This window comes from Mixophyes fleayi, chromosome 11 (assembly GCF_038048845.1).
Source record: "Mixophyes fleayi isolate aMixFle1 chromosome 11, aMixFle1.hap1, whole genome shotgun sequence".
Classification (NCBI taxonomy): Eukaryota; Metazoa; Chordata; class Amphibia; order Anura; family Limnodynastidae; genus Mixophyes; species Mixophyes fleayi.
In genome coordinates, this window is record NC_134412.1 from 66,145,404 (window position 1) to 66,157,769 (window position 12,366).

At 38.2% G+C, this 12,366-nt stretch overlaps 1 long non-coding RNA gene across 1 annotated transcript; it reads right to left on the reverse strand.

Moving 5' to 3' along the window:
* Positions 1-7,571: 7,571 nt before the first annotated feature.
* On the reverse strand, positions 7,572-11,831 carry LOC142107686 (uncharacterized). The gene is made up of 2 exons (XR_012679996.1): positions 11,395-11,831; positions 7,572-11,266 (listed from the first exon to the last, which is right to left on the reverse strand). It is a non-coding gene; the product is annotated as an uncharacterized LOC142107686 (long non-coding RNA).
* Between the last annotated feature and the right edge of the window lie 535 nt (positions 11,832-12,366).

A 12,366-nucleotide genomic window follows, 5' to 3' on the forward strand; every position in this document is an offset into this window, starting at 1 on the left:
TAATATGTTTTAAATATGGATTAATAAATATATTTCAATCAGTCAATACCTATTTTAATCTACACTCAAAGGGCCTTATTCATTAAGGAAAGTAAAGCCAGAAAATGAGTAACTTTGAACCTTGGCAAAACCATGTTACAATGCACGGGGTGCAAGTGAGTTTATTATTTTGCACATAAGGAAAATACTGGCTGTTTTTTCATGTAGGATGCAAATACTTGATAGCTTTATTTTTTACACTGATATTAAGAGTTGATCAAGGACATGCTCTGCCTAAATTATAAATCTGTCCTCATATTTTAAATTTACCTCCCCCTCCAATACAATATGGTTTTGCCAAGGTCCAAAGTTTCTCATTTTTTTTAACTTATTTTCCTTAATTAATCAGGCCCAAAGTCTTTACTTAGTAGTATTGAGCCCACATATGCAAATGCTATTAGTTGAATTTATTTTATTTATATTTACAGCACATATTAAGAAGTTGAAGATCAAAAATGACCAATACAATAAATGGGGAGATAAATTCTAAGCGTGAGTAAAATTCATTATATCCTATATGCTTGTTTCATTTTGTTGGACTGTTAGCTACACAAACACTGGAGGATTAAGCCGCAGCATAAGTTAAATCGGTGCAACGTTTTCATTTCATCTTGGTAAACATGCATCATGGAATGACTTAATGATCTGCTGGTAATGTATTGTTAGCACTTGAGGCTTGCTACCACAGGTTTAGGCCTATATAAACAGTTTCCTGTTAACAATACACTGCCTGTTGATTGAGATTTCCATGTCAATTTTAAATAATCCATGCATATTGATTGATCTAAACCAGAGTATATAATATACATTTTTACATGCAAAATATTAATCCTTAAAAATGTAGACTGTATAAATATGTTAAGCTGCAGAGGGGAAAATGTGTGAACTTAATCTCCAATTTGTAAGATGAATTCTTCAGAATCAATTTAAAGATTATTTTGAAAATTACAGCTGATACCTGATAAATCCTGCATCTCCTGCCTCAGAGCCGGGCCTGGTAAACCTGCTACCCTGTGCTGTAGTTCTCCCTCTGTGTGTAGGAGCCGGCATTTATCCTTATACCTGCCATCCATGCTGTCTATAACCTGCTGCCCCTATGAACTGAGTTGCTGTTAACTATTCATTGCATCTGTTGGTTCCTGTGTACTCCGTGCTATACTTGCTATTTCCGGCTGTCTTGAATCTGCTGCCTAAAAGAAGTGAGTTACTCTTAACCATTGACTGCACCTATTGCTCCCTGTGTAACCGTGTTATCAATAAAGGCATTCTGTTTGCATTACCATAACTCTCCATAGTAGTCATGCTAAGAATCCTGACACTATAGCAATATATTGGACATTTTCTTCCATTGAATAAGTGATACTAGACAGAAAAAAGTTAGTTGTTAGCGTTAGTAAGTAATTCTCGTAAATTGCTATTCTTAGTGTAAAGTAGTGTATCAGATGTAGGTATATAATCAGTGTTTAATAGGATGACCTTAGTCATTGTGTTTGCTAATGTAATTGTTGATGTCGTAGGCAGTGGTCAAAGTGGAAATTTAGAAGTGACTGTATGAAAAATGTAATGAGAATATAAGTGAATGGAATTTTACAGTTTTACAATGAAGGCAGAAAGAGAAGTGGCGGTATGGCATACCACCGTATACACCTCCACTTCCAATCCTGGTCATAGGAGATTTTGGGATGAGTGGCTACCATTGCATCGGGGCCCATGGAGATAATGGGGCCTGCTGCATGGCATATGCAGAGAATTGGGACCCCTGTAGTGTGATTAGAGATGAAATAACGTTTGAATTGTTCTATGTGATCAGAAAAAAAGAGATTTAATTTTGCAGTACAAGATTATTAAATTTATGAATTGTGGGGAAGAGTGTGACGTTATTATTGGTAGCTCTTCCTGTGCGGAGGAACGCATGGTCATTTCTACCATGCATCAGCTATGAGCTTGCATCTCCTCTGTATACTTATAATATGATACACCTTGTTTCATCCTTCTCCACGTCTGTGCAGGAGCGTTTTGTAGGCACACTCTGAGCACTGTAAAAAAAAAAACATTTTTAAAGACAAAAAAGTAACACATGTAATAAACAGTCCAAGTCCAAGTGTGCTGGGAATGCCATGGGTAAAAAAACCATAGTGATTTGACCTATATATCAAGCATCGCAAATGATATTTATTACATAACTGGATTACATATACATGCTTGAAGAGATGGGTGACCTGTGTTCAGATTTGACAGGAATCTTTGCAGGTGAAAATGCATATTGTACAAAATTATTTCAGCTAAATCAAATTCCTAATATGTAATTATTATGTAACACCCCTTTCCCAGGTGAGCCTATGGAAAAGGGGCTTCTAGTAGAATAGTAGCTCTCACCATTATCTCTCTTATGCGGTGCTTCCACCTTAGTCAGAATCACTTGGCGCCTTTGTTGGGTAATGTCCAGGAAATCTGCAACACCATAGGGAGACTAAGGGAACCCTCTGCCCGCCTACTATCCATGCCCTCAGACACACAAATCAAACAGCAGGCTAGACTTTAGAAGCAGCAATGTAACGTTTGTTTCTAAAGAGTGGGGACCACTAAATGTTTTAACATAGGATAGGGGCACATAGGAAAAGAAAAAGGAAATAGATAAGGGAAAGGTAAAGGGTTTTCTTATTATATTATGGAGATATGAAGGAAAATGTAAGTACACAAAGGAGACACGAGGGAGAGGTGGAGGGACACAGAGGAAAGGTAATTGGACAAAGGAGAGATAGTAGACACAGGCTGGATAGCCTTGCATCATTTAACATGTTTTATATTATACTATACAGTGTTAAAATGCATCTAAAATTAATTTCTATCCCTAAACCTTAGGGGTCCCCGGTCATTCATTTCAAAGTGGAAATTTCATACCTGCACTTCTAAATTCCATTTTGACCACTGATTATACTGAAATAAATGAAAACATTAAAAGCTTGGCATTTCATATTCCAGCTTGAAGAGTTTATAAAAAGCAATATGTATGCATCTGGTAACCTTTATATTTTCTTTCATGTGTCTTAAAGTTTAACTATAAAGATTGAAAATATTATTATATGTCATTTCTGTCTGTTTTTTGTTCAATTTGTCTCCAATGCAATTTAAATGAAGATGCTTATTTGCAAAACACCTTAAGCCTGAGTCTTTAAAGAAAGTAGGGCAAGAAAAGGAGTAAATGTTCTCCGGGAAAAAACATGTTACAAAAGGGGTGAATATTAGTTTATTATTTTGCACATAAGTTAAATACTGTCTGTTTTTTCATCTAGCACACAAATACTTGGTAGCTTTAATTTTACACTGAAATTTAAAGCTGACCTAGGATATGTCCTATCCCAACTATAAATCTGTGCCCACATTTTAAATCTACCTCCCCTCCAATGCAACATGGTTTTGCCCAGGTGCAAAGTTACTAATTTTTTATGCTTTGCTCTCCTTAATGACTCAGGCCCCTGGGAGGGAGATTTATCAAGAAGCTGTTTTGTAAAAGTGGCATTTTTCTGCATTTTTTTTGGCAGTTTTAAAACTGCCAGATTTATCAAAGGCAAAACAAAGCTCCAGTTTCAAAATGGCTATTCTGATGTTTTTCCCTGTAAAAAACACTAAGTGCAATATTTATCAATGTACATGTTGCCAGAAAAAGTATAAAAAAACAATGGCTCACACCCCCCACATAGAGATGCCCAGCTCAATGCTAAGTAGCATTGGGCCCCTCCTGGTACCACTGGCCAGTGGGTACAGGGGGAAAAAAATAGCCATGTGCCTCTTATATTAATCTAATAATGCATAGTGCCCCCATTGTTAAAATATAAGCTGTGCCATCATTATTACATTATTATTTAACAGAGGGATTATAATAAATAAGTAAATATCCCCTTAATTATGTTAAAGATAAATAATTGTGCAAAGGTGGTAATTAATCTCTCTAAACTACAATCAGCTACGATGAGAATCGTATGTTAAGTATAAAATATAAGTTTGTTTAATGTATCCTCTATCTTTTAATGTAAAATATATTATGGTTAAAAGGCTAATTAATGTTTATATCATTTGAATTACAGCCAGTTTGGTATCATTCTGTTCAGAATTTCATGGGAACTTTTCCAGTGTTATTGATTTAGTGTGGGCACCTTGCGAACGCTAGTTATAAATAATATATTTTTGTCATACACTAAAATGCTAACACACAGAGATCATAAAAAGCGGTTTAAACAGGTCTAAGGGTGGGAATCTGGAATTGCCACACAATGGAAAGTTGATCCCCACCTCAAGGAATGTAGGGGCACAACAGATGGTGAAATTCCAAACAGTTTCAAATGACCCACCTAGTAGGATCCAAGTTTAACAATGACCAGAGGAATCCACCAATGCCACGTCGAGTACCTGAGAGTGCAGGAGCCTTCAACCAATGAACGGAGACCTTACAACTGTAACTGTATATCTCTGTGATGTCATTACTTTTACAACTGTACAGTTTATAAAATTGTTGAGCTCTGTCATGGGACCCCAGAGAGCATTCTGATAGAAGCTTGTGCTAGTACTAGCAGTGCATGCTTATGCATACCAAACTTTGCCTTTTAACTTACTTTGCAAATAAAACCTATGTGCTTTGGAATCAGAGCAATCGCATCAGGCTTTTTTTTCCAGTAGTGTGGGGAAGTAAATAATTACCTACAATCTTCTTTTATTAATCATCTGTAATTCATTGGGAGAAAAAAACCTCATAGAAACATAGGGGACTGCTCACTAGAGATATTGGGCCTCATGTACAGTTGGACGCATTTTACATTAAAAACACAGACATAGAAAGAAACACATTGAAGCGTGTAGGCCGAGATGCAAGTATCTTAAGATGCATGCACCTCAACTTACTATGTTAAATCCTCCTGCTGCATGAAGATATGTTTTAAAATGTATGATGCGCTTTAAGTATATCATCATGTGGTAGAGATGCCCGCCACCATCAACTTGAATCCACCTCAGTATTTTATAACACAGAAATTTTATTAGCAAGAGGGGTTTATCTTCGTTTTGGTCGGAATCTTATGTGTACTCTGTAAAGGTTACTTAGGTCATGATTCACATAGTATTGCACTTTGCTAACTGATGTAGCTTGTCAGTATGTCTCCCCGGTGATTTCACAGCAACCATTTTCCTTGCTGGGAGAGTAGTGCACACACACACACACACACACACAAACACACACACACATATATATTACATTTCTATTGCTTAGAATCATGTAACAACATGTTACAGTATATCACTGATCTGCCAAGGTACAGTGACGTTACACTCAACATCAATATATTCACCAATGTACGTATCACATCAGAGGTTTGTCCATGAACTTCTTCCTCCTGAGCATTCCCTGAATATCCTGGGGAAGGAGCTATCCAAAATGTGAAGCAGAGGAATGCCAAAGGTCAACCCACTACATGCTCAAATTGTCTATGATCTTGAAAGGGCAACCCCTAAGGGTCTACTTCTTAGAAACAGACAGAGTCTGGTAATTCTGGTTAAAGATAATGTTTTTTTGCATCATTACTGAGTTTTAGATAAAAAAAATATAGCTTTGCTGCCATTTAACAAAATTCATTGGATGGAACATCTCAACAAAGTCTTCCTCCAGCAACAGAATACAGGCTCTAAATCTCAAGGTTTTTAGTGTTTTTGCCTATTTCAGTGGGTAATCAGTAAACGATTGTGAGGACCGTGCGTCCCGTTAGTTTTTTGAAAAGCACCTAGATAAATCATTGCAACCAAAGCGTAGTTGGCAGATGGCAGAGCAAGCAAGTCGATGTACAGATACAAGGTAGAAGAGTTCCTTAGAAGCACAGCGTATTCACATGATGGAAGCGCATTCCTAGTCAGAACAAAAACAAGATAATCCCTTACAGCTCAAAGGCATAGTTTATATAACCTTTATTATTCCCATGGGAATGGAGCTATTAGGGGCGTATTAGGACAGTAGCTTGCTTGTGATAGGTGGTAAAATGACAGGGCTAATTAAGTGTCCTCCCCCTGCTGTCTGGAGACCGTTGATTCCCTGGGGAGAGGGTGCCTAGGAGTTTGGGTCAGGGTACTCTTATGCATTGACCTTGTTGGCCAGATGACAAAGTGGATGAAATAGAGTTTGTTTAGGCTCATTGTTCAGCCAAGACCTCTTGTTCTGTCTCATCCCTGAGTAACTATTCCAACTGGTGGCATTTAAGAACAAATCTGTCTAACATATAACCAATAGCCTAAAATATGCATGGAATATAATAGCTTATGTTAGCAACTGCATATGAACACAAATTACAATAAACTAACACAGCAACATGAGGACAGTTCAGGCAGTTCAATATGCAGAAAGAGTTGATGGAACGCAAATGTCCTTGTGTCTTCTTTGCTCGAGTTCAAACTCACAGCGTGGTTTCCACAGCGACACCCCTTGGTGAAGCATAATACCTGAATACCTGCCAGCACGTATCATTTCAGCCAGGCTCGGACTGGCCTGCAGGGCAGCAGGACTATCCACCGGTAGGCCCCGCCACATTATAGCCACGCCCCCTCTGTTGTAAGGGAGGAGCTAAGAAAACAGCTGACTCCCGACTTGCATACCATTCATCTTTTGGACATACGCGAGAACAGGAAGGCACAGATGCGTTCCACAGTGGAACGCAGGCACCTTCCTCTCCAACAGTAACAAGCACGGACCACGAGAAACATCCTCTGATTTCAGCACACTGGGTACCTGGCCACCATCTCTATATACATCAAAACTGCAAGTAAACAAAGTTAAATTTGAAAGCATCGCAGCAATAACCATGTGATATATGTGGACAGTGATCTGAATATTTATATTGCACTAGCAGAGACTTAAAGAAATACCAATACCCATCTACTGGACTTGTGTGCTATGAACATTATTTTATTGAGATATCAGTGACTGTGTTATATCTGGATCAATGCAGCATTTATACCCACTGCCATTTGCCTCCCAGTAGCTAGACTAGTCCAGGTCTATATACCTAGGCTTGTCTGATTTTTTTTATGTATGTTCAATTGATGCCATACCATATGTATGTATATAGAAATCAATGCCTCATAATATAAATACTGTGGTTTAATTGGAGTATTTTATTTGTCTATATTAATGTATTTTTATGTATTTTAACCAGGATTCAATAAATTGTGATAAAACTAACATTAAATGTTATCCCACTAATTGAACCGAGCCTCTTGCTCACAGCCTAATACAAGATATAGAAAAATACGAATTGTATTCAAGATAAAAGAATACAAATTTTATTATTTGCATTACACTTGGAATAATAAGTGCGCAGTCAGCCTGTCATTTTAAAAGAGAAGGATGAGCACACTACATTCTTTATATACTACACTATGGTGCTAGCTATTGTTAGGGTAATTTTACCTCTCCTTTATCAAGTCCCTTCAGATATCAGTGAGATAAGATGCTGGTTAACCAGGAGATCAGTAATCAAGACACAGACATGCCAATGTCAAGATGTATACTGAACTGTGCTCGTTTAATTCTGCCATACATTTATACATGAAAAAACGTTTGATCTGGTTATAGGATAGAAACACAAGATTGATATTTTCCTGAGTAAATATAAATCTTCTGACAAAGCTAGTTAGTTCTCTTCATGTCACTTTTATGGGTTCTTCTTAACATGGGTTCTTCTTATCATCTGCTGGCGCCAATACTCCCAATGCCATCATTCATTATCCCATGTCCTAGGCCTCCATCCGGGGTCTTTGAGATAGGTCAAGGCTGGAGCTGGTGATTATGCTGAATGTATTTTTAAGGCAAATACCAAGATTTTTTAACTCCTTCACATATCATTATTACCATCATAATTGAGGCCCTAAAACTGCTCTCACAATCTCCCTCCTTTTAATAATATATAAAAAGGTTAAAAATATTGAGGCCTAAAATAGTGACACCTAATGCAGCACAGACTACTTTTGTACAGTCTCTTGTGAGAAAGCAAGGATCTTTCACCATTCACCCAGGACCGAGTACAGATATCAGCACTTCTGCCCCTGTTTATTCAAAAAGTATCTTTTCTTCATGCCTCTGCTGTAATCTTTGTATATCTTTTCTGAACGTACATGACATATACCAGTTCCATCCTATCAATATGATCAATACCACAGTGATAATGAGTAGTGGGTGTACTAGTAAGTTAAATATACCAGTCATAGATGGAGATGATCCGGTAAATACATCCCACCAATGTTTCTCTAAATCATCCTTCAGTTTGGTGGCTAAAGCTTTTAATTCATTACCTTCTATAACCGTGACTATTTTTGCGTGATTGTTAGTATAGTTTACCTGCTTTAAATGTTCACTCAGTATTATTGTTTCATTTATAATTTTTACTATTTCCTCTATATTTAAGGTTAACTGAGGCAGACTTAGGTTATTATACTTGAACATTTTGTCTACCTGTGACATTTGGTCCTTATAAAATATCAACACTTTCCCTTGCCATTGTAAATGGGTTATATTCATAAGGCACCCAGAAAATGGGTAGGTCAGCCCGTAGGTTAGTATTATTTTTTCATCATATGTGACCGCAGACCATTTGAGGGGCTACCTCTATCAGTGTCTCATATTCCTTTGGGTGTAAGGCCCATACACAAACACTAGTGTTATGCTGTAGCATACATGGTTCAAATACTGCAGTTTGTTGTAGGCAAACCGGTCCCATGTCTGTGTTATCACAGAGATCTAGGTTATGTGTACTATTCTTTTTATCAATGTAATGTCCTTTGAATTTAGGTGTCCATAGATTGCCATCCTGTAGGATCATAGGCATAACTATAAATTTACACACTTGCGTTTGTTTTTATGGTGTATGTTTCCAGAGTTCCTACACAATAAGTCTCTTCGCACCTCACTCTCCTCCCGTCCATTTTCTAAGTAACTTTTAAAACACTTCCCCGTTGTTACATTTCTTCCTATATCTGAGAGATCATTAATATCCCACCTACATATGGTTAAGTTTGCCTTTCTTAACTCCTCGTGTACATATCCAGTCCCTGTGCATTTTGCTATGTCAGCCTGCAATAATCCTGGAGTAGCTGCAGTAGCTGTAGCTACATAAACCATGCAAAGGATGTATCTGGTCATGATGCTGTGTCCAGTGTGACCAGTGTCTTCTTGCAGTGTGATGCGTGCACCCAGGAGTCTCGGTTCTGGCGTTTCACCGATGTGGGCGTGGTCAACAAGACCTGATACGGACCCTCGAATCTTGGTTCGAAAATTCTCCTCACGTTTTCTTTAAGTACACCCAATCGCCAGGTTTCAGCTTATGCGGCTGTAGGTCTGAACCAGGCTCTGGAAGTGAAGAAAATGCTAGAACATGCAAATAGTTCAAATGATCAGTTAGACTTTTCATATAGCTAGTCAAATCTCCATGTTTATGTTGTAATTGCTGTGTATAATAACACCCTGTTTTTGGTAGTGTTCCAAAAAGTATTTCATAAGGAGACAACTTGCTATTCCTATTTGGCACAGTTCTTACACTAAACGAGGCTAGGGGCTGGCATTCTGGGCATGTTTTTTTTTATTATTATTATTTCAGCTATGATTTTCTGAATCTTCAGTTTTAATGTCCCATTCAACCTTTCTACTCACCCACTAACCTGTGGTCTGTATGGCACATGAAAAGCTTGCTGTATGCCTAGATCTGTCATTATGTGTTGTATTATTTCCCCTGTGAAGTGTGTACCTCTATCTGATTCAATTACCTCAGGGACACCATACCTGCACACAATCTCACCAATCAGTCTTTACGCAGTTGCTTTTGCTGTTGCCTTGGCTACTGGCCAAGTCTCCGGTCATTTACTGAGAAGATATGTACAGACTAGAACATATTCATATATTCCAGATTTAGGCAGTTGTATATAGTCTATCTGTAGTCTTTGAAAAGGATAAAAGGCTTTTGAAGTTGTACCTTGTGACGTTTTTACCATTTTTCCTGGATTTGAAGTTCCACAGATCCAGTAGGCCTGAACATAGTCTGTAGCAGCTTTATTGAATCCTGGAGCTATCCAATGGTGATGGACCACGCTAGTCATCTGTTCCTTCCCCAGGTGTGGCTGTCCATGAGCTATCTGTAACATGGGAGGCAAGAAAACCTGTGGAAGACAAAGTTTATCATTCAGTTTCCACATACCAGCGCAATCTTCTTGTGCTCCTAATCGTTTCCATCTTTCTTTCTCCAATGGTCCTGTTTGTTGTTGATACTTTTTTTAGATCAGTGTAGTCAGGCATTTCATTTTGTACTGTGTATACTTCTCTTTCAGGCTTTTTTTTTTTTGGCTGCCTTTTTTTGCTTCTGCATCTGCAAATGTGTTCCCTTTTGTTTCAAAAGTCTCATTCCTTGTATGTGCTTGTATTTTAATTACGGCAACCTTGTGTGGTAATTGCAATGCTCTAAACAAGTCTCTTATTAGATTGGCATGCTGTATGTCCTTACCACTAGAAGTCTTGAAATCTCTGCTCTTCCATATTGGACCAAAGTCCTGCGTCACTCCCCAAGCATACCTGGAATCCGTGTAGATATTGGCAGTGGTTCCTTCTGCATATTCCAATGCCTTGGTGAGTGCTATCAGTTCAGCAGCTTGTGCTGACAGTATCGATGATAGTGGTCCTGAGTCAACTACTTCATTTTCTGTAGACACTGCGTATCCAGTAAATGGTGATCCGTTATCATAATACCTGGAACCATCTACATAAAGTACATACACAGCATTAGACAAGGGAGAGTCCGTAACATTTGGAAGAGTCTGTGCTTCCATATCCATAAGAGCGAGGCAATCATGTGAAAAAGAAAAATTGTGGTTAATATTTTCACCCAATTCATCGTCATTACCTTCACTATCACAATGTCTTTCTTCTGACGGCTTTTGTTCTTCACTATTATTCCCTCCTTTTGAATCTTGAGATTCATACATTAGGGGTAACAATGGATTTAATACTGTGCACCGTTTGATTTTGACATGTGAAGCACTTAACAATGCTACCTCGTACTTAGTGAGTCTGGCTGCTGAAAGGTGTTTTTACCTGTTGTATCGCTTGTACTCTTTGTGGCGTCAGATGTTTAGTGCCCTATGAAATGCAGTGTCCTAAGAAAATTACCTTCTGTGCTGCTTGGAGCTTGGATTTGGACACTCTGCAGTCCTGCTGGGCCAAAAAGGTTAGTAGAGAAACAGTTTCTTCTTTACACTGTTGTTCACTATCAGCAGCTATCAATAAGTCATCAACATATTGCAGTAGTCCGGTAGTTTCAGGATATTGTGGTAACCAACCTTGTAAGACAGTTGACATTGCTTCAGAGAATTCTGAAGGGCTGGTGGCCCCTCCCTGGGGCAATCTGGTCCAGCAGTATTGTGTTCTTTCATGTGTAAAAGCCAGCATTTTCTGTGAATTGTTAGTTATTGGTATAGAAAAGAAAGCATTTGCTAGATCTATAACTGTAAACCACATTGATGTAATAGGAATTTGGTTCAGCAAGGTATGTGGGTTTAAGACAATGGGTGTGTTCACAACCAGTCGTTTATTTATTTCTCTGAGATCGTGAATTAACCTGAATTCGGGAACTCCTCCCTCTTACTGTTCTCTTTCCTTGACTGGGAATAAAGGTGTGGTGAAAGGTCATCGACATTTCTTTACTATACCTTTGTCTTGGTATTCTTGTAATTGTTTTGTGATTGCTTTATTCTGTAACAAAGTCAAAGGATATTGTTTAACACATATTGGTAGTGTGTTCGGTTTTAGTATAAGTTGTACCGGAGCAACTTTTAACAGTCCCACATCAGTTTTTTCCCTTTGACCATATTTGCTCAGGTACATCCTTCAGCCACTGTGGTAGTGGTGCCTCATCTTGAGATGTGTTTTCACTTGGTTGTGTCAAAAACACCTGTACTGCTTCTTCTATCTGATTAGATATGTTGTCTGGAAGTTGACTGGTGCATTTCATCCCTTCTGGGGTGTATTTAATGCATGCTCTCATTAACTGTAATATGTCGGCACCCAGTAGATTTACAGGACAAGTGTTTGAAGTGAGAAACTCTATAGGGACAGGAGTACAGTCTTTGTTTACTTGTATCTTCAATTTTTTTTTTTACTTTTTTTAAGGTGTATAGGCTGTCCTGTGAACCCTAAAGCTGTTACATAATCTGAGGTCACTTATTCTTGTGGTACTTGATCGTGTCTCAATACTGTTTGGCTTGCTCCTGTGTCAATTAGGCAGTCCAATTATTGACCAGTGGGCAGTGTAA